The sequence below is a fragment of the Chlorocebus sabaeus genome, chromosome 8, assembly GCF_047675955.1.
Source record: "Chlorocebus sabaeus isolate Y175 chromosome 8, mChlSab1.0.hap1, whole genome shotgun sequence".
Lineage (NCBI taxonomy): Eukaryota > Metazoa > Chordata > Mammalia > Primates > Cercopithecidae > Chlorocebus > Chlorocebus sabaeus.
Window position 1 is genome coordinate 22,419,548 of NC_132911.1, and position 23,790 is coordinate 22,443,337.

The 23,790-nt window shown below is 45.9% G+C and overlaps 1 protein-coding gene across 1 annotated transcript in view; it reads right to left on the reverse strand.

Moving 5' to 3' along the window:
• Window positions 1-23,790, reverse strand: part of PEBP4 (phosphatidylethanolamine binding protein 4) — a 274,119-nt gene that overhangs the window by 211,782 nt on the left and 38,547 nt on the right. The window lies entirely within an intron of this gene.

Genomic DNA, 23,790 nt, shown 5'->3' on the forward strand with positions numbered 1-23,790 from the left:
GGACAGAAGGGTGCATCTGGCTGCACCTTGCAGCTGTGCTGAACTCAGCACTCTCCCAAAATAATCGTCTCTGGAGAAGGAGGTCTGGGGAGCTGCTTGGGGCTCAGAAAGGGGTGGCCTGCCCCAGCGCTGCACCAGGAAGAAGGGGAGCCAGGGACTGTCGCCTGCATTCCCTTAGGGAACAGTCCTGCCACCAGGTGCATGTGGGACTCTGGTTAGAGCCTGAGTGGGCAAGGAGAAGAACAAAGGCGGCTTGCCACAGCCTTTCCAATAGCTCTGCTCTCTGCTCTCTGCTTCTCAGAGGCAGGGGTGGGAAAGACATGCCAGCAACTCAGGACTCCTGGCTTCTGCTCTGAGCTCTCTCTGGATGCTGGGGAGGCCACTGCGTCTCCCTAGAACACACCACTTTTCCTTTTCACAAACAAGTAAAATAATTGCTGTCACCGTGGTGCCTTGCTAAGGAATATGAGATCATCGCTGTAAAGTACACACAGCTAGACCTTTAGAGAAACTACTTTTAGCATAGTCTGCTTTCTGGTTTAATTCCTACCTCCAGGATCCCAACCTGTAGCAAAAAGCCCCCCTTTGGGGCTACATATTAAACACATTTCTCTATCATTAGGCTCCCTGAAATACAGCCAGGACTCCCCTTGCCCCCAACCAGAAAACGTATTCCCAAGATCTCCCCTACTGGACAGAGTCGAATAGTAGCCTCCTCACAAGATCATTGTGAGAATGAAATCAACCAGGTTAAGCCCTCAGTAAGGTGCCTGGAACGTAGTAAATGCTCAATAATTTATGAATAGTCTAAGTATTCTCTCACAGATCCATCCATTCATTCATTCCTTTGCAACCCACTTCACTTATAGGCATTAAGCACCTCCCATGTGCCTGCCCCCATGTTAGGCCCTGGGGTATAGGTTGAGCATGGCCTTGTCTGTATACAGCTCACAGGACAGCCACAGTCAAGGAGATGCTGCCAGAAGGGCTGCCCAAGACCAAGAAACTCATCTTACAAATGGCATCCACTAGAGAAGCCTCAACTTTCCTGGGTGTCAACTCTATTAGCACAGTGATGGCAGCCTGGAGGCAGGGAGAGCCCACAGTGCAGGTGGTTGCTGTTGAGCCCACTTCCAGTGGCAGTTCTTCCTTACTCCACGTGCCAGGCACTTTTGTCTCCAAATTCTCATGCCAATCCTTGGAAATAGGCACTATTATCACCCCATCTTATGGAGGAGGAGATGGCACAGCGACATTAGCTAAAACCTGATCTTGGTCACCAGGAAGTGGCAGACCTGGAATTTAAACCCCAGGCTCTGGTTGAACCTGTTGAAACTGGGTTGAGTCCGTTGAGTCCATGCTTTTTTTTTGAGACAGGGTCTCACTCTCATCGCCCAGGCTGTAGTGCAATGGGGTGATGCCGGCTTCTGCAACTTCTGCCTTCTGGGCTTCAAGGGATTCTCCTGCCACAGCCTCTCAAGTGGTGCGGACTACAGGCACACCATGGCTCTGGCTAATTTTTGTATTTTTTGTAGAGACAGGATCTTGCATTGTTGCCCAGGCTGGTCTCGAACTCCCAGGCTCAAGTGATCCACCTGTGTGCTCCCAAAGTGCTGGGATTACAGGCATGAGCCACCACACCCAGCCCAGAGTCCACGCTCTTAACCACCTGGCTCCACTGCACTCTGTAGCTGCTCCATTGCCTCTTACTCACTCCCTTTACATTCCCTTTGTTCTTGGGAGAAGGACCCCAGAGTCCTCCACGTGGACCACAGTGCCCTGTGAGATCAGGCTTTTCCTGTCTCTCTAGCTGACTTCCTCTTCCTCTCACATGTTACCTCTGGCGGGTTCCTCAAGCTCCTTTCTATCCCAGGGCTATGATAGGCACCGACCCCACTTCCCACCTTCATTAGGGGGTTAGCTGAAATGCCATTTCCTGAGAGAAACTTGCTCTGACCCCTAGCATCCATCAGATTCCTTTTATAAACAATCAGAGCACCTTACTGCTTTCTTCATTATTCTTACATAGTTGTAACAAATTATTTTGTAGTTATTTGCTTAGTGATAGTTTCTCCCTCAATCACCCAGCCTATAAGCTTCTGGGAGGCAGCACGGAGACTGTCCAGCATTCTGAGCACCTTACGTGGAGTATATAGAGGTTTAATAAAATTATTGTTTGAGTGCATAATACATGCCACTTCCGTTTCTGATCATCCTTATTTTCACTTAACAGCTCATAACTCTGTGTAAACATCAGTAGGAAACTAATCACTCAGGTTGGCCCTTAGCCCTGGATGCCTTTTGCTTATTTATCTAACCTTCTGTGGCTTGTTTTTGTGCAGAGAGATCTGGCAGAATGCAGTGGTTCTTGGGATTTTCAAATCCGATCTTTGTCTTGGGGATTTTCAGGACTTTGACTCATATTTGAAACCTAAGATCTGAAAGCCGTGTTCAAGCTTGTGGAGTGACCATTCTCCCTCCCCATCACCAGCTGGTATTGCTTAATTCTCTCACTCTGGAAAGTCCCATTGCTAGATTTCTTGGTGCCCACCCCTGAAGTCCCCCTCTCTTCCTTTAGTTACCTGGGCTGGGACCACCTCCAGCCAAGCCAAGCCAAACCTGTGGCTTCCGGAGACACATTGGTCCCTCCAGCTACCGGGATCTGTTGAACCACTGCTGCTGAAACTCTCCACTCCCTTCTTACCCCTCCAGGCCTCTTGTGCCTGACACCCTCCAATCATTGCCCAGGCCTCACCTCCTTTTTCTACCCAGACACAGACTCTTGTTCTTTCTCTCCCTCCTAAACCTCTCCACGTAGGCCCTCTGGAATCTCTGAACTATAGTGAACAAACCCCCTGAATTTTTTCATTGATTCCTAATAAAAAATTAATTGAGGCTGGCCACGGTGGCTCAAGCCTGTAATCCCAGCACTTTGGGAGGCCAAGACGGGCGGATCACGAGGTCAGGAGATCGAGACCATCCTGGCTAACATGGTGAAACGCCGTCTCTACTAAAAAATACAAAAAACTAGCTGGGCGAGGTGGCGGGCACCTATAGTCCCAGCTACTCGGGAGGCTGAGGCAGGAGAATGGCGTAAACCCGGGGGTGGGGAGCTTGCAGTGAGCTGAGATCCGGCCACTGCGCTCCAGCCTGGGTGACAGGGCGAGACTCTGTCTCAAAACAAAACAAAACAAAACAAAATTAATTGAGATATAATTCACACATAAAATTCACCCTTTTAATATGTACAGTTCAGTGGGTTTTCATATGTTCAGAAGCTTGTGCAACCGTCACCACTACCAAAGTACAGAGCATTTTCATCAACCTAAAAGAAGTCCTGTACTTATTAGCAGTAACGCCACATTCCTCCCTCACCCCAGCCCCTGATAACCCTAATCTATTTTCTATCTCTATGAATTTGCCTATTTTGGACGCCTCTACCGACATTTTCCCCTCCCTCCTTGGCAACCTCCCTTCCCATGGCCACTTTCTTGGACACTGTCATCACTGCAAATATTAAATCCCTAAAATATTAAATTCAATCATTTTTTTTTTGTTTTTTTTTTTTGAGACGGAGTCTCTGTCGCCCAGGCTAGAATGCAGTGGCATGATCTCAGCTCACTGCAGCCTCTGCCTCCTAGGTTCAAGTGATTCTCCCGCCTCAGCCTTCCAAGTAGCTGGGATTATAGGTACGCACCACTATGCCCAGCTGATTTCAAGCAGCTCTTCTGATCTCCATCTCTTCTCTTTCCTCTACCCTCCTGTTACTTCTCTGCACTTAGTCTTTCATTTGATTCTAAACTCTGGTCCCTTGACCATTCTCCTTTTTCCTTACCTATTCTGACTACCTGCCCTTTGGTACCTGGGTCTTGCAAACCTTTGTACTATTCACTTGCTAACATCTTCAATTTCTTCCCCCTTATCTTCGCATTGCAGCTGTTGGGTGCAGCTTCGAATTTGGACCAGTCCAATGATCTGGCTACTCCATCATGCAATCCTGCTCCCACTCTACTCTCAGTATCCTGTGCCCTCTACAGAGCCCAGGGTGGGGGCCCAGGCGGCATGGGGGAAAACATTGTGCTAAGTGAAAGCAGCCAGTCGCAAAAGAGGACATATTGTATGATTCCATTTATATGAAATGTCCAGAATAGGCACATATATAGGGACAGAAAGTAGACTAGTGGTTGCTAAGGCTGGAGGTGGAGGTGGGGTAAGACGGGAATGAGAGGTATGGGATGATAGCTAAAGGGTATGAGGTTTCTTTTAAAGGTGATGAAAATGTTCTGAAATTGACTATGTGATGGTTGCACATATCTATACATATACTAAAAACCACTGAATTATATACTTCAAAATTCATGAATTGTGAGATATATGAAGCATATAGCAATAAAGCTGTTTTAAAAAATCATCCTGGGGATGTCAGCAAAATGGATGATTAGGAAGCTCCAAGCTCTTGTTCCCTCATGGAAAGCTACACACACACACACACACACACACACACACACACACACACACACACACACCCAGAGACAGAGAGAAAACTGGCTGAACTAACTTTATAGGAGCTCTGGAAAACAGCCAAAGGTTAGAGCAGCCAAGTAATGCCTAATCAAAGAAAGCCTCCTTAACTGCACCCTGGGTGAGAAATGGAGACCCCGTCTCAGAATTTTTTTAAAAGCCTCCTTCAAAATAATAGGAATTTTTCCAGACATGGTGGCTCATGCTTGTAATCCCAGCACTTTGGAAGTCTGAGGTGGGCAGATCACCTGAGGTCAGGAGTTCAAGACCAGCCTGTCCAATATGGTGAAACCCCGTCTCTACTAAAAATACAAAAATTAGCCAGGCATGGTGGCAGGCACCTGTAATCCCAGTTATTTGGGAGGCTAAGGCAGAAGAATTGCTTGAACCCAGGAGGTGGAGATTGCAGTGAGCCAAGATGGAGATCGCACTTGTCAGGCCTCTGAGCCCAAGCCAAGCCATCGCATCCCCTGTGACTTGCACTTATACACCCAGATGGCCTGAAGTAACTAAAGAATCACAAAAGAAGTGAAAATGCCCTGCCCCTGCCTTAACTGATGACATTCCACCACAAAAGAAGCGAAAATGTCTGGTCCTTGCCTTAAGTGATGACATTACCTTGTGAAATTCCTTTTCCTGGCTCATCCTGGCTCAAAAAGCTCCCCTACTGAGCACTTTGTGACACAAACCCCCCCGGCCTACCAGAGAACAACCCCCTTTGACTGTAATTTTTCTTTAACTACCCAAATCCTATAAAACTGCCCCACCCTTATTTCCCTTCGCTGACTCTCTTTTCGGACTCAGCCTGCCTGCACCCAGGTGATTAAAAAGATTTACTGCTCACACAAAGCCTGTTTGGTGGTCTCTTCACACAGAGTGCATGACAGCACTACTGCACTCTAGCCTGGGCAAGAGACCGAGACTCCGTCTCCAAAAAAAGGTTGGAAATTTCATTTTCTTTCTACCTTGTTCCACCTCCACTGCCAGCAGTATTGGTCTGGAGATGGTAGCTCAAGCCGTAGTTCTCTCCCTTAAACTCAAAGAAGCAGAGCCAGACTCATCATGTGCAATGCTCTAATCTGTCTGGGGTCTGCCTGCAGGACTAGTCTTGCTTTGCCTAAGGGAAAAGGGGCAGCATTGCTCATTAAAACAGCAGACCAACTACAGACCTTCAGACACTGGAGACAAAGATTACAGATTGAGACATACAATAGACCATCTAAGGCCCCAAGAAGCTCAAGGAATTTTGAGTAAAATAAACTCAAAGAGACCTACATTGAGACACATTAGAATCAAACTGTTGGAAGTCAAAGACAAAGAGAGAATTGTGAAAGCAATAAGAGAGAAGACTCATCATGTACAGGGATCCTCAATAAAATTATCAGTCGATTTATCAGCAGAAACTTCGAAGCCCAGGGGGCATTGGGACAATATACAGTACTGAAAGAAGAAAAGTTGTCAATTAAGAATTCTATGTCCAGCAAAAGTATCTTCCAAAATATTAATATGACAGAAATTAAGAAAGTCCCAGATAAACAAAAGCTTAGGGAGTTGATTACCATTAGAGCTGCCCTGCAAGAAATACTGAAAAAAAGCTGCGGTTAGTTGAAACTAGGTGAAGAAATATATCAAGACCTTTGTTTGAGGTAAACACACAGACAAATAAAAAAGCCAGTATTATTGTAATTTTGGTTTGTAATTCCACTTTTAAATACAGGATGTCTTAGTCCATTTAGTGTTGTTATAAATGAACACCTGGGGCTGGACAATTGATAAAGAGGTTTATTTGGCTCACAGTTCTGCTGGCCGGAAGATTGGGCAGAAGAGAAAAGCCTTGGCCTTTTCTCACTCATTTTAGAAGGGAAAGGGAAGCTGGAATGTGCAGAAATCACACAGTGAAATAGAAAGCAGGAATGAGAAATGGGAGGTGCCAGGCTCTTTTTAACAACCAGTTCTCATGGAACTAATAACGTTGGAATACACTCCCCTGGAAATGCATTCTACTCATGAAAGATCTGCCCCCATGACCCAAACACCACCCACTGGGCCCCACCTCCAACACTGGGGATCAAATTTCAACATGAGATTTGCAGTGCACAAATATCTAAACTATAACCCAGGATTTAAAGACAACGAATAAAATAATTATAAATCTATTAGTGGGTATATAATATATAGCAATGTAAACTGTAACATCGGTAACACAAAATGGGGGGGCATAGAACAGTATAAGTAAAATGTTTGTATGCAATTGAAGTTAAGTTAGTATCAATTCAAATTAGATCATTATAACTTTAGGATGTTATATGTAATTCCCATGGTAACCACAAAATGTATTTATAGAATATACACAAAAGGAAATGAGAAGTGAATAAAACATGTCACTACAAAAAAATAAACTAGATGTAAAGAAAGGTAGAAATGGAGGAAATGAGGGACACAAAAAGCTGAAAAGCAGCCAGATACAGTGGCACATGCCTGTAGTTCCAGCTGCTTGGGAGGCTGAGGTGAGAGGATCACTTGAGCCTAGGAGTTTGAGGCCAGCCTGGGCCACATAGTGAGACCCCATCTTTTAAGAATGCAAGCAAGTAAGCAAGAAGAGTTAAAACATATAGAAAACAAATAACAAAATGGCAAAATAAGTCATTGAGTCATTGTCTATCAGTAAATGGATTTAAATTTAAATTTAATTGGGTTCAATGCCTCAGTCAAAAGTTATAAATTGGCAGATTAGATTTTTAAAAAATGATCCAATTATATACTGTCCACAGTAGACTTGCTTTAGCTCTAAGGACACAAACAGATTGAAAGAGAAAGGATTTAAAAAGATATCCTATGTACACAGTAACAAAAAGAGAATAGGGATGGCTATATTAATATCAGACAAAACAGATTTTAAGGTCTTGTTCTACAACAAGAGACAAAGAAGGGCATTGTATATTGATAAGAATAAATTCACCAAAAAGATATAACAGTTGTAAACCTATATGCACCAAACATCAGGGATCCAAAATATATAAGCAAACAAGGATAGAATTGAAGGGAAAAATAGGTAGCTCAACAACAGTAATTGGAGACTTCAGTACTCCACTTTTAATAATGAATAGAACAACTAGGCAGAAGACCAATTAAAGAAATGGGAGACTAGCAGAAGACCAATTAAAGAAACGGGAGACTGGCTGGGCGTGGTGTCTCACACCTGTAATCCCAGCACTTTGAGAAGCTGAGGTGGGCGGATCACTTGAGGTCAGGAGTTCAAGACCAGCCTGGCCATGGAGAAACCCTGTCTCTACTAAAAATACAAAAATTATCTGGGCATAGTGGCGGGCACCTGTAGTCCCATCCCAGCTACTTGGGAGGCTGAGGCAGGAGAATTGCTTGAACCCAGGAGGTGGAGGTTACAGTGAGCTGAGATCGCTCCACTGCAGTCCAGCCTGGGTGGCAGAGTGAAATTGTCTCAAAAACAAAAAACACAATACATCCCAAGCCAAAAATTTGAATTCTAAAATGCTTCAAAATTCAAAACTTTGAAGGCCTACGGAATACCACAAGTGAAAAATTCTACACCTGACCTCATGTGATGGGTCACAGTCAAAACTTTGTTTTATGTACAACATTATTAACAATATTGTATAAAATTATCTTTAGGCTGTGTATAAGATGTATATAAGCATAAATAAATTTCATGTTTAGACTTAGATCCCATCTCTAAAATATCTCATATATGCAAATATTCTAAAATCTGAAAAATTTGAAATTTGAAATACTTCTTGTCCCAAGTGTTTTCGATAAGGGAAACTCAACCTGTATACCAAGATATATGGGATGCAGTGAAAGCTGTATATGCTGTAAAATAGCTATAAAAGCTTACATTGAGAAGTTGTAAATGTTTACATTAAAAAAGAAGAAGGATCTCAAATCAACAACCTAAATTTACACCTTAAGGAGGTAGGAAAAAAAAAAAGAACAAGATAACCCAAAGCTAGCAGAAAGAAATACTGAAGATTGCAACAGACATAAAATAGAGAACAGAAAAACAGAAAATCAACAAAACCAATAGTTGGTTCTTTGAAAAACATCAGTAAAACTAACACTTTCAGCCAGATTAATTAAAAAACAGAGAAGACTCAAATTACTAAAATAAGAAATGAAGGTGAGGGGATTACTCTAAAATTTATAAAAACAAAAATATAAATAAATAGTATTTTACAGAAATAAAAAGGGAGACAAAAGATTAATATAAACAATGGGTAAGGTTGTTGGTTATGTAATAAATTTGATAACCTAGAAGAAATGGACAAATTCCTGGAAACATAAAACTTACCAAGACTGAAGCAGTAATCAAAAATACCCCAGTGAAGAAAAGTCCTGAACCTGATAGTTTTACCGGTGATTTCTACCAAACATTTAAAGAAGAATGAACACTAATCCTTCTCAAACTCTTCCGAAACATTGGAGAGAATACTCCCTGACTTACTCTGTGAAGCCAGCATACTCTGATACCAAAGACTACCTTCTAACCAAAGTTAGAAAAGAAAACCACAAAGCAACATCCCTTAGAAACTCTGATGCAAAAGTCCCCAACAAAAGATTAGCATAGATCATTTCAACACTGAAAGGATTATACAACATAACCAAGTGAGATTTATTTCTGGAATGCAAGCATGATTCAACATATAAAAACCAATCAACATAATACCACCACATTAATAGAATGAAGGAAAAATACTACATGGTCATCTCAATTGATGCAAAAAAAGCATTTGACAAAACTCAACACACTTCCATGATAAAAACAAACTAGGAAGGGAAAGAAGCTTCCTCAATATGATAAAGGCCATATACAAAAACCCCACAGATAACAGCACACTTAATGGTGACAGACTTCAAGTTTTCCTCTAAGATCAGGAACAAAACAAGGATGCATGCATTTGCCACTCTTATTCATCATATATAGAAAGTTCTAGCCAGAACAATTATGCAAGAAAAAGAAGTAAAAGCCATCCAAATTAGAAAGGAAGAAGTACAATTATCTGTTTGCAGGTGACAATCTTACATATAGAAAACTCTAGGCCGGGCGCGGTGGCTCACGCCTGTAATCCCAGCACTTTGGGAGGCCGAGGCGGGCGGATCACAAGGTCAGGAGATCGAGACCACGGTGAAACCCCGTCTCTACTAAAAATAGAAAAAATTAGCCGGGCGCGGTGGTGGGCGCCTGTAGTCCCAGCTACTCGGGAGGCTGAGGCAGGAGAATGGCGTGAATCCGGGGGGCGGAGCTTGCAGTGAGCCGAGATTGAGCCACTCACTCCAGCCTGGGTGGCAGAGGGAGACTCCATCTCAAAAAAAAAAAAAAAAAAAAAGAAAACTCTAATATTTTAAAAAAGAAAAACTGTTAGAGCTAATAAGCAAATTCAGTAAGGTTGTAATTTACAAAATCAACAAACAAAAATCAAATGTATTTCTTTACTCTAAAAATGAAGAATTCAAATAGAAAATTAGGAAAACAACTCTATTTATGATTACATAAAGCAGAATAAAGTAGGAACAAACTTAACCAAGGAGGTGAAAGACTTGTACACTGAAACTATAAAATTTTGCTAAAATAAATTAAAGAAGAGATAAACAAATGTAAAGACATTCAATGTTCATGGAGTGGAAGACTTAATTTTGTTAAGATGACAAAGTTACTCAAAGTGATCTATAGATTCATTGTAACCCCTGTCAAAATGCCAAATTTTTTTATAGAAATAGAAAAACCCATCCTAAAATTTATATATAATCTCATAGGACCCCAAATAGTCAAACAATCTTGAAAAGAAGAACATAGTTGAAGGACTTATACTTTCTGATTTCAAAACTTACTACAAAGCTACAGTAATCCAAATAGTTTGGTACTGGCATAAAGACAGATAAATAGGCCAACAGAATAGACTATAGCGCCCAGAAATAAACCGTCATATGTGTGTATGTGTGCATGCATGTGTGTGTGTGTGCACGCGTGTGCTCAAATGATTTTCAGCAAGGGTGCTGAAAATGATTCTGTGACAAGTGGATAGCCACATGCAAAAGAATGAAGTTGGATCCTTGCTTTACACCAATGAAGTTGGAACCTTGCTTTAATTCAAAATGGATCAAAGATCTAAATGTAAGAGCTGAAACCACAAAACTCTTAGAAGAAAACACAGGGGAAAAACTTCATGACATTGTATTTGGCATTGATTTACATATGACACCAAAAGCAGAGGCAGCAAAAGTAGACTGACAAATTGAACTCCATGAAAATGGAAAAGTTTTGGGCATCAAAGGACACTATCAAAACAGTGAAAAGACAACCTGTAGAATGAGAGAAAAAAAAATCCCAGAAACTAGTGTTCTCTAGAGCCCCTTTTGGCAACACTGGCCACTCCATCCTCCTCACTGTGTAGACCTCTTGTTCAGCCTGTGTGGACTACTCTCCGTTTTCCCAATCAGCCATGCTCTCTCCCACCTCTAGGCCTTTTTCCACAAGCCATTCTGTCTATAAGGGGTGCCTTTGTCTCCTGCCCCATGACCCACCTGGCTTACTTTTGCTCACCTTTATGTGCTATTTAAACATCACTTCCTTTAGGGTACCTTCCTGGGTATCTTGTCATCTCTGCAGACAGCATCTGCAGTGCTTCCACCAGGATAGAATAATAATATCTGGCCATTTTTGTTTATTTACTGGTATTTCTCTGTCATTAGGCTGTTACCTTCATGGAGGAGAGACCCCAGGTAGCCTAGGAATTGCTGTGTCTGCCACTAGCACAGTGCCTGGGACCAGGAGGTGCTCCATTACCCGTCGGGGGTTGGGGAAGGGAGAAATCAGAGAGGGAGGGGTGGATATTGAATTCCTAAAGGTCATGCTTCCCCCCCATTATAGATCTGGGTCTCACTGAAGCTCCAGGAGCAGAGCTGCTCCTCCCACCTCCCATTCATTGATTTCTGCCTTCTGCTCTACTTTTCTGTGCACATATTTCATCCTGTGAGGGACTCATTTGTCTCTGCATTCCCCACAGCACTATGAACATAGCAGATGCTTAATAAATCGTTACATAAATAAGCACGCACACGTAAAAACCGTATGTCGTAAAGGAACTATTCTAACCTTTGATTGTCCTATTTAAAGACAGGGAAAGAATTCCAAAGTCACCCAATATGCACTTGGGCCATCTTTTGTTATCAACTCTTGGTTGCTTTTCATGCACCTTTCATTTCGGATGACCAATCTGAAAATTGTCTTGAAATGCAAAAGTATAAAAATATAATTTCCTTTATTTTTTTTCTTGGGGAGGGGGGCTTATTCTAAATGAACAATAAGAATTGCATCAAACTTCCCATCAGAAAGCAAGTGAGAAGAGAATGGAGTGAAATAGTTTTAAAAAGTTAAAACTTCCATCAACCTAGAATCTGTTTCCAGCGGAATTTTTCTTCAAAAGTGGAGAGGATATGAAGACAAAGAAAAACTGAGAGAAGACTTTGCCAGTACACCTGCCTTGCATGAAATGTTAAAAGAAGCCCTTCAATGAAAAGGAAAGTGAAACCTTGGCTCTACATAAAGAAGGGAAGAATACTGACGATGGACTAAATGGAGGTAAAGGAAAATATTTTATTTTTATTATTCTTAATTGGCCTTACAGATAACTGTTTGTTTAAAATAGCCAAGAACAAGAATGCCTCAAGTGATTATGGCTGATCGTTCAGTGCATGAATGCTAGCAATGTCTAAGAAATGGGAGGAAGGAATGGGGAATGCTCTGTTACAGGGTGTCTGCACTTGCTCTGTTTTAAGAGATGTTGCTTTCCTTCTATCAAGCAGAAGACAGAGGAAGTCATGGTGGCAATGATGGGGCTGGTGAAGAGAGCTCCAGGGCTGGATTTTCCCAACAATTATATTCTCCAGGAGTCAGGAGAGTGTCTGTGAGATAAACCCAGCTCTGACCCTTTCCCTCACTCCTCCATTTATCCAAAGGACCTCGGGCCAGAGGCTGGGGGCCAGGACCTTTCCATTCTAGGGACATAAGTTCCTCTTTTAGGTAGCCCCAGCTTGGTGGTCTCAGCAACCAACGGTTGACTTAATAAACCCATTTCATTAGTAGATGCACATTGCATCTATTAATGAATCACTTCACCCATGGGATGGCAGGCTCCAGAGGGGCTATGAAATGGTGGTGCCTCACGCATTCACCTGCCGTTATGTCACCCTTGAAAGGTTGAATGTTTTGTCCATCTGGTGGAGGTGAGAATTGAACTTAGAGCCTACTGAAGCTATGTATTTACCTCGTCCCTCTTTGCAGGAACAGAGTCAATCTCTGGTTCCCTCTAAATTTCTCAGGATGGGAGGAAATGGGGATCCTTTTTCCTATGTTATGGAAGGGGGAATGAGGACCTCACAAAGGAAAGAAACTCACTAAATCTGTCAGAAGTAAGGCCTGCCTGAAATCAGGGAGGCTCCTCACAGCCCAAAACTCAGGCAGTGAGAAATCCACCAAAGTGGCCTTTCTAAGGAGAATTAGAGAAATGTTTGAGGCTCACAGACAGGCACCTAGAAACACCATGAAGAATGTCACAAATAATGCCTCAAATGATGTGCTCAAATCACACTAGAGTGAAAAAATCGGAAACACCACCTTTGCCACGAATTTCTTTCTTTCTTGGCTCACGGCAAGCTCCACCCTCGGGTTCACGCCATTCTCCTGCCTCAGCCTCCCGAGTAGCTGGGACTACAGATGCCCACCACCACGCCCAGCTGATTTTTTTGTATTTTCAGTAGACACGGGGTTTTACTGTGTTAGCCAAGATGGTCTCAACCTCCTGACCTCATGATCTGCCCGCCTCGGTCTCCCAAAGTGCTGGGATTACAGGCGTGAGCCACCGCATCCAGCCCACGAATTTCTAACAGCTGCCTAGGCCAAGGTTTTTTTCCTCTCTCTCCTCTCTCTCATAGCAAATTCCTACCGCACACAAACAGGGGAGAAGGGCCCTTGTTACTTGCCCGGAACAGTGTGGGAGCTGTAGGGTGCTGGCTGCAGGAAGGTACATACCTTGACAGGTTTCTGGCCTGGAGAACGTGGGGAGAAAATTCCCTCCAGGGTGCCCTTCAGTTTGGGCCCTTAAGGTAATCAGAGCCTGCGGATGTTGAGAGTTCGAGAGGTTCAGGAAGATTCCTAGAGCCACAGGAGAGGAGGCAGCCGTTGGCAGTTGGGGAGACAGTTGGAGAAAGTTCCAGGGGAGTTCCAGGGAGGAGCTGATATGTAGGGCAGGAGAGAATAGGAAAAGAAGAATGGGTGGGTTTGCCAGCATTCCTCCTTCCAAGGATTCTAAGGAAAAGAGTGGAAACTGCGGAGACAATTATTTTACCGTTTCTCCTGCCTTTCTAGATGCACAGAGAGTCAGGCAGAAGGGACGCTAGAGATGCAGAAAAAGAAGGCTGCAGAGACAGGTGCAGAAGGTTGGAGGGAGGAACCACTGAGACCAGTGTCCAGGGAAAGATGTCCAGCGTTTGACCACGGAGAGCAGCAGGCCCTCAGCCACAGACAGGAGAGAGACCGGGATTGACAACTATCTTCAGAGCTCCCAGTCTGGGGGCATTGATTAAGGCGGAGTTTAACTCTTGTTGCCCAGGTTAGAGTGCAATGGCGTGATCTGGGCTCACTGCAACCTCTGCCTCCCGGGTTCAAGCGATTCTTGTGTCTCAGCCTCCTGAATAGCTGGGATTACAGGCACCCACCACCACGCCCAGCTAATTTTATTTTTTGTAGTTTTAGTAGAGATGGGGCTTCATCACGTTGGCCAGGTTGGTCTCAAACCCCTGACCTCAGGTGATCCACCCGCCTTGGCTTCTCAAAGTGCTGGGATTGTAGGCGTGAGCCACCCACCGCACCTGGCCACTGGGGGGATTTATAATCGTCCCCTTCTCCAACAAGTGTGGCCTGGAGCCTGCAGAATAATGGAGACCACCACCACCTGGTTCAGACCCAAGTCTTCCAGGCTGGCTCACACTTGGGTAAGGTTCTACCAATCAGGTAACTAACCCCAGGGCAAGTACTTGGTTTTCAGGTCCTGGGTTTCCTGCTGTGTTTTAAATGGCCACACCTGGAGCCATCCCCTTACTTTCTTTCTAGAGAATTCCTCCCCTGAAAATCAACAAATCAATGGGAAGTCAAACACTTACCCAGTGGTTCTGCATAGTAAACCACCTGAGGAACTCCTGAAAATCACCAATGCCTGGCCCCACCCCAGGTGAATTAGACCAGAATCTCGGAAGGTGAAGCCTAGACACGGAGGGTTTCAAATGCTTCCCAGATGATTCTCATATGCAGCCAGGCTGGAGAGTCCTTGTTTTCAATCTAGACAAATAGCAGGCACATGGCAGGTGCTGAAGGTGCAAAGATGAACAAGGTGAGGATCCCGCTTTTGATAAGCTCACAGTTTAGGAAGGGAGATGAGCATCCAAAGAAACAAACAGCCAGGTGTGGTGGCTCACACCTGTAATCCCAGCACAATGGGAGGCTGAGGCGGAAGGATTGCTTGAATTAAGGGGTTCAAGACCAGCCTGGGCAACATAGTGAGACCCCTGTCTCTACAAAAAAAAAAAAAAAAAAAAAAAAGGAAGGGAGGAAGAAAGAAAGAAAGAAAACTTAACCATGTGTAGTAGTGCACACCTTGAGGCTGAGGAGGGAGGAATGCTTGAGCCTGGGAGGTAGAGGCTACAGTGAGCCATGTTTGTGCCACTGCACTTCAGCCTAGAGTGAGACTCTGTCTAAATAAAACAAAACAAAACAAAACAACACAGCAAACAAAATCACCAACTGTGGGCCGGGTACAGTGGCTCACGCCTGTAATCCTAACACTTTGGGAGTCCATGGCGGGCGGATCAGTTGAGGTCAGGTGTTTGAAACCAGCCTGGCCAACATGGTGAAACCCCATCTCTACTAAAACTTCAAAAAAATTAGCCAGGTGTGGTGCCACATGCCTATAATCCCAGCTACTTGGGAGGCTAAGTCAGGGGAATCGTTTGAACCTGGGAGGCGGAGGTTGCAGTGAGCCGCCATTGCACTCCAGCCTGTGTGACAGAGGGAGTCTCCATCTCGGGGAAAAAAAAAAAAAATCACCAACTGTGTACTGAGTTCAGTCATAGAAGCACTCCCAGGTTAAAGAGGAGGGTGTGTTAATCATGTTTTTTAAAAAGTTTTTTTTGGAGGTCTTACTCTATTGCCCAGGCTGGAGTGCAGTGGTGCAATCATAGCTCACTTCAGCCTTGAACTCCTGGACTCCAGGGATCTTTCCACATAGCGAGGACTACAGTCTGCACACCACCATGTCCAGCTAATTTTTTAAATTTTTGCAGAGATGGGAGTCTCGCTATGTTACCCAGGCTGGTCTCGAACTCCTGGACTGAAGCAATCCTCCTGCCTTGGCCTCCCAAAGCACTGGGATTAGAGGTGTGAGCCCCTGTGCCCAGCCAATCATGCTTTGTTTTGTTTTGTTTTGTTTTGTTTTGTTTCACTCTTATTGCCCAGGCTGGAGTGCAATGGCACGATCTCGGCTCACTGCAACCTCTGCCTCCCGGGTTCAAGCGATTCTCCTGCCTCAGCCTCTTGAGTAGCTGGGATTACAGGCATGTGCCACCACCCTGGTTAATTTTGTATTTTTAGTAGAGACAGGGTTTCTCCAGGTTGGTTAGGCTGGTCTTGAACTCCCGACCTCAGGTGATCCGCCTGCTTTGGCCTCCCAAAGTGCTGGGATTACAGGCATGAGCCACCGCACCTGGCTATGTTTTTCATTTTCTGTATTTTATGATGGTTTGACATCTTGGGGGCCCTGCTGGCCTGGAAGAGACTGTCCCTCCCAGGGCTAGCTAATTCCTAGAGATAGTACATAACTTGCCTGTGAACTTGCCTTTCATGTGCACGTCAGCCAATTCATTCCCCAACCCCCCACCACCTCCTTTATCTACTGTCGCACCAAGCCAATACTCCCACTGCCCTAAATCACCCCAGACCACGAACATCATGCAAACCAGCCAATCTTCAACCAGCTCAGCCACCCAACCTGTGCTTTCCTCCCTTCCTTCCCATAGGAAACACAATCAGGGCCCTACTTTGTCCTGGCTCCTCCTGCCTCCTGACCTACCAGCTGCTTCCCCATGTGGTCCTGCAAGACGTAGTGTGCCCCTTTCTCTTGGAAACTATACATAATAAATACTTTCAGTGGCATTGGCCTCTTCGTGTTGTCACTTGGTAATCTCTGTCATTTAAAATCCCACAAATACAATCAAGACAGAGGGTATGATTCTCTTACAGAGTGAGGATCAGAAAAGGCTTTGCAAGAGGGACAAGAGGCAGTGCAAAGGGACTGGGGCAGAAGGGCAAGGAGGCTGGTGGACGAAGAGCAGGATGGGATTGTTAGAGCACAAAACACAAGGGACCAAGAGAGGTGGGGTGGGGACTGCATGCAAGTCTTAGACTGGATGGGGGAACCCCGGGGCAGCATGGGATGCCCCCCTTTGGTATTGTCACTCAGTCTTACAACATCTCCAAAAGCTGGATAGAAGACAGGAGACTATCCCACAGATGGGAAACTGGGGCATGCTGCAGAGTTGATTCTTCCTTAAATAAGAGCTGACTTACGCACTTGTCTTCTCTCCAGCAAGTCCTCCAAACTAACCCATTTCTCCGTGCGGGTTTCTGTGAGGTTAACAAGGTCATAGTGGAGAGCCTTCAGGCTGGCACCAACATTCCTGGCCTGAAACTACGGGAAGAGAGCCTATGCTGGCAAAACTCCTTTTTCAGAGAGAAGACATGTGCTTTGGGCATGGACCTACCACTGCGAGCTTGTGCCTTAGTCAAGCTTCCTATTCTTTCTATTCCTGTTTCCTCATCTTTAGAGTGGGTGTACTAACCCATGGTTCATGCAGACGAGGAAGGGGAAGGGTGAGCACAGTATTTGACACATAGTATATTTGATTCCATTTTTTCCCTCTTATTTCTTTATTGAGACAGGATCCTGCTGTGTTGCCCAGGCTGCAGTGCAGTGATGCGATCACAGCTCACTGCAGCCTTCAACCCTCCAGGCTCAGGCAATCCTCCCACCTCAGCCTCCTGGGTAGCTGGCACTACAGGCACATGCCACCACACCTGGGTAATTTTTTTTTTTTGTAAAGATGGGGTTTTGCCATGTGGCCCAGGCTGGTCTCGAACCTCTGGGCTCAAGCAATCCTCTCACCTTGGCCTCCTAAAATGCTGGGACTATAGGCATCACCCACAGCGCCTGGCCTTATCTTTTCCCTCTTAAACCAGGAAAAATTCTAACTCTGATGAGAACAAAAAAAAAAAAAGGGATCCATCAAAACTGCAAGACAGCAGCTCAGGAGGTGCCAAGGGATGACAGTTCAGTAAGGGCGTCTCTTCCAGGCAATCAGTGCCAGAAGGTACTCCTTGGGGCTGACGATCTGTGGAGGAACCACAAGATCTGCTCAGCTAGCCAGTGTCAGCTTCCATCATCTTGCTGTGCTAAATAAGGCCTGTCACTTGCCTGGAGAGCCTCCAGAGAAAACTGCAGGGCAAACAGATGTTGCAATAGGCCCAAGGAGCTCAGATACCCGCCTGTCCTGTTTCCTGAGCTTCTCTGTAGAAAGGCAAGGCTGGGGATAGTCTTTTTCCATCCCCACTCTGCCTCCAGGTCCTTTGTTCCACGTGGATGCTTAGAGCTGTTCTGATGACAACAGCTTTTATTGACTGAGCACTCACCGTGTGCAAAGGAGTATGTGAGCACACGTAACCAGCACCCTTCCATTTCCTCCTCCCGCAGCCCTGTGGTGTGGGGACTCTTACCCCGCTTTACAGCTGAAGCTTGGTGGGACTGAAAACTTTATCCAAGGTCACACAGCTAGTGAATGGAAGAGCTGGATCCCAACCCAGATCTGCCTGAATCCAAAGCCTGTATGCTTCCTCCCTGCACGAGGGTGTCCTTGGCTACTTGCATTTTCCAGCCTCAGTCCAAAAGCCTGTGGTCAATGAACCTTTGTTGTCCAAGCTGCTTTGATTCAGTTCGCCCAAACTGTGACACTTTGGATCTTCCCTCTTTGATGCCTCTCCCGCATCTCATCTTATTAATTCATGCATGCATCTAATCAACAAACTTCCACTGGGGTCCTCTACAGGCCAGGTGCCGAGTACCTCTGAGGCTGCGTGGCCCCTTCTCACTATACCAGTGTGCAATGAGAGAAAAAAAAGAAGTAGTTTCAGCTGGGTCCAGAATGGAGTTTAGCTGATCCCTTCTGGGAAACGTGAGTAGAGTAGCTGCCCATGCAATTTAAATATCCACGGGCCAGCTGGGCACGGTGGCGCACATCTATAATCCCAGCAGATTGCCTGAGCTCAGGAGTTCAAGACCAGCCTGGGCAACACAGCAAAACACCCGTCTCTACTGAAACACAAAAAATTAGCTGGGCGTGGCAGCATGCGCCTGTAGTCCCAGCTACTCGGGAGGCTGAGGCAGTAGAATTGCTTGAACCCTGGAGGCGGAGGTTGCAGTGAGCCGAGATCATGCCTCTGCACTCCAGCCTGGGCAACAGAACGAGATTCCATCTCAATTAAAAAAAAAAAAAAAAAATCCTTGCGTAGCCACGTACAATGCAATGTTCTAAGCTCTGGGGTTTAATACCACAATAAATGCAACACAATATTCACTTCCACAGTTTAATGGGAAAGATGAACATTTATGTAACCAACAGCAAAACAAAACAGACTGTGATAAGGCTATAATAAAGGGGTAAACTAGTAGGGAAACTTGTGAGAACAGAATTGAGGAAGACTTCACCATAGAGAAGGTATTTTGCAATGAGTCTTGGAGGCTGTTTACTGTGAGCTCATCCTTTTCTCCGTGACGGGGACTAGAACTTTTGCAACCAATGCTTCAAGGCCTGAGTCCCAAGCTCTGACATCTGATTCGGTATTGCCGCAGTCTCATTAGAGCGGCCCTGGCGCTGAAGCACTTCTTCAATGAGTCCTCGCATCAATTGCAGCCTTCGGTTTGAGGACTGATGGCTGTCACACTGCCCGGTGGAGGAGTGAAGGCAGCCAAGTCATTAAGCCCGAAGCCACCGACAGCAAGTGTGCGCTGGGAGCTGTGAGAGGCTTGGCCTGTGTGTCAGAACATTTGCAGACACCAGCCAAGGAATAAAGACCAGGCTTGGGACGAGGCCAGGTTCTTGCTCTTCACCGGGAAAGTCATTTGAGAACTCAGGAAACACAAGAGCGGCCTTCCTGAGCCTTCTGACCTTCCTTCCTCTTTACCCTGGCCTTATCCATGATGCTTGCCTACCTGGGAGGGAGCTTTTTTAGGAAGGTAACTGCTAAGGTCAGGGTGGGCTATTGTGGAGTTCACTTTGTCTTTTTTTTTTTTTAAGACACAGTCTCACTCTGTCACCCAGTCTGGAGTATAGTGGTGTGATCTTGGCTCACTACAACCTCCACCTCTGCAACCTCCACCTCCGGGTTTCAAGCCATTCTTGTACCTCAGCCTCCCAAGTAGCTAGGTTTACAGGTGCCTGCCACCACACCCAGCTAATTTTTGTATTTTTAGTAGAGACGGGGTTTCACCACGTGATCAGGTTGGTCTCGAACTCCTGACCTCAAGTCATCCACCCGCCTCGGCCTCCCAAAGGGCTGGGATTACAGGCATGAGCCACCATGCCTGGCCAACTGTTTTCCTTTTATATGTAGCAATCATCTCCCAAAGCAATGCCAGATGGGTGCGGGTGGAGGGGTTGAGGGAAGCCTAGTCCTCTGTAGCTCCAGAGGGGAAATGGATGAGGCTACCCAGAGGCAGGTTTCTGCCCAGCATCAGGTCAGCCACCACTGATGAGATGACTGGTCCCTTGCAGGAACACCTGGGAAACCATAAGGTACCCATCAACAAAGTGTTTAGATACTGCCCAGGGTGGGGAGAAATGGCAGGAGCCAGCCTAGGGGAGTGTGAGGAACTTGGGTTTCACTCTCCCTGGCAGAGGAACCAGCTCAGCCCCAAGCTCTGTCACAGATGGCAGAAAGGAGCTGGCATCCTTCCAGCAGCTCCGTGCTCCCAACACGATCATCTGGGAGGGTTCTGGTGGGTGTGAATGTCTGGCTTTCCTACAGAGAGCCCTCCTTGAAGGGGCCCTCTGTGGATGCTATGTCCTGCCAGGAGCATTGCTGAAGGAATCCCACTCTTGAGAATAGGATGGATTTGGAGCAGTGATTTTTCCACCTGTGCTCTAGGGAGGTGCTTCAAGAACCATTTTGGATGCAAAGTGTCGGGAGGGAAAGCTGGGCCTGTACAAGCTATTCTCCAGTAATGTTCTGTTTAGGGCGTATTTTAAAGAATAAGGCCGGGTACGGTGGCTCATGCCTGTAATCCTGGCACTTTGGGAGGCTGAGGTGGATGGATCACTTGAGGCCAGGAGGTCGAGACCAACCTGACCAACATGGTAAAACCTCGTCTCTACTAAAAAAAATATGAAAATTAGCCTGGTGTGGTGGCACATGCAGGTAATCCCAGCTATTCAGGAGGCTGAGGCAGGAGAATTTCTTGAACCCGGGAGGCAGAGGTTGCAGTGAGCCAAGATCACGCCACTGAACTCCAGCCTGGGTGACAGAGCGGGACTCTGTCTCAAAAAAAAAAAAGAAGAATTCTGCTGGTAAATAGTCAAGAACTCACTGAGTTGACCAATATGTACGAATGCACCTTTGTTGCACCTTTGCTGTCTGCTCTTCTCTGTTTTTGACCCGTATTGCCCATTTTTATTCTCAGAAATACTCTTTGTGGTGTGCAGCGACTGTCCCCATTTTCAGGCAAGGAAATGGCACAGAGAGTGGGAGAGCTCGCCCAAGGTTCACTGCTGGTCAATGGCAGTGACTGGGTTTGAAGCCAACCACACTGACCCTGGGCCTCCACTCTTTCCCACTGCACTCTCCTGATCCTCCTCCCTCCCTCACATCTGAGGACTATGACTTGGTGTTTCTGTCCTTGATCAGATGACCCTGATCATAAATGAGCTGCCAAGGGCGGGGTTTCTCCCGAGGCTTCACCTCCTCTCTTGTGTACTCTTGGTGGCCTAGGGATATGTTTGTCTTGCAGAGGCGCAAGCACTGTGGGCTGAAGAGTGGGGAGCCTCTCTCTCTGGTAAGGGGAGGGCACCACTGGGATCACTGGTGCCATCTGCTGCAATGGATCTTCTGATGTTGGATTGAACAGAACTTCAGGAGTTGATTTCCCTTGGTGGGTAGAGCGGGATCCTTCCTTGGCTATCTGTCCCTTTGCTACTAGCACTGCTGCTACCTGCCTTCTTAGCCACTGTAGGGGGTCTAGCAGCAGCTATAACCAAGCGTCTATGTATGGGAACTGGTCTGAGTGTCATGACTTACCAGTAACCTTGTGCCGTACCTTAGAAACAAGGGACCTGTCCAGGCTTCCTTCTGATGGCCAACCCACTTCTAGGGTTGGCTAATCTATTTCACACAAAGTTCTAAGTTTCCCTGGTGTCATAGTAACCCCATAGTCTCCATTAAATCCCTTTTTAAAATTTTTCAACATAGTTCCTAGCAGAGTGGGCTTACTTTATGTCTGACCCATGTTTCCTCAAGACAAAACACCACGCTCACACCACACGCACACCACAGAACAAAGAACGGGTAAAAAGGGCACACACACACTTTTTCAGTTCACACCAAACCAGAATCAAAACCAAAATCAGAGTATCCAGAAATCCAAGCCAGGTCAAAACCAAAACCAAAGTATCAAGCAGTTCAAGTCAAGTCAAAAACAAAAACCAAAGCGCCAGTACAGACATGCCATGGGTGGTCAGGCCACGTTTCCACTCAAATGGAGTGGGCAAGTTCCAAAGACCAGTCTTACCAAGTTTCAGATGTCTGGACTTAAAGTGCCAGTTCCTTCCCGGTGTTCAACCACTGTGTTAATCCTCTGCGGGGGCCTACTGTGTACTGCTCTGACGAGGCGTTCCGCCGGGCCAAACACCTACCCAGGAGCGCTCTCAGGATCCGTGTCGCTCAAGCTGGCCAGAGTCTCTTGCAGGGATGCTCTACAGGGCAGGCATAAGCTGCCTAAGGGGCTGCCTCGACCGTCCGTTAATCACCTCGCTTCCCGGTCAGGGAACCAAGAAATGTAGCAGGATGAGCCGCAGACAAAACTCCTCAGACACCGGATTAAGGAAGGAAGAGGTTTTTATTCGGCTGGGAGCCTCAGCAGACTTGCGTCTTAAGAGCCGAGCTCCCCGAAAAAGAAATTCCTAGCCCTTTAAAGGGCTTACAACTCTTGAGGGGTCCACGTGAAAGGGTCGTGATAGATCAAGTAAGCATGAGGAACGTGACCGGGGGCTACATACATCAGCTAATAGAATGAAAAGTTTTACAGTGCTTTCTCATACAATGTCTGGAATTTACAGATAACACAAGTAGTTTTGCTCAGGGGTTAATATTATTATTATTTTAACCACCAGGGCCAGGTGGTGGCTCCAAGGTCGTCTAGCTATTTATCTTATTTCTGTTTCTTTCCAACTTTTTGCTTTCTCCATTTTCTCCTGTCTTATAAACTAGGGAGAAGGGGAGGTAGGGGAGAAGCTGGGAAGGGACAACAGGAGAAGTGGTGGTCTCATTCCATAGCAACACTGGATGAATGCGCCTGAGTTGACTTCACGGCCGATCCCTCTTCCCAAGTCCTGTGTGTCTCACTTCAGAAGTGCAATCCCATGGGGCAGGAAAGCAATCTGACGGAGGGAAGGGGACTTCCCCAAAGGCCAGCCTGGGGCCCAGCCTGGCCATATGTGCAGCCTGGGTATTTTTCCATAGATGTGAATGGGAAAGGCTTCTGAATGAGTGGCCTTGGGAGGACTTCCTAGGCTGGTTGTCTCGGGACTAATAACATTCCTGAACAATCAGGCTGTCCCCAGTGCCCTGTCTCTGGGCCTCCTCTAGCTCCCTCCCCCTCTGTCTGGGGCCTGCCTTGGGAATGCTGTCTACCCCCGTTACCCGGCTACCAAATCCCACACCACCTAGAATGCCCAACTCTGGCCCGGTGCCTTCTTCAAGCTTTCCATAATGTTCCCCTGGGCCAGCATCACTCAGGCTGAGACATCATTATAGACAACCCCCTGGTTACAATGGTTTATGATTTTTCAACTTTATGATGGTGCAAAGGCAACACGCATTCAGCAGAAACCATACTTCGCATTGTGAATTTCGATCTTTTCCTG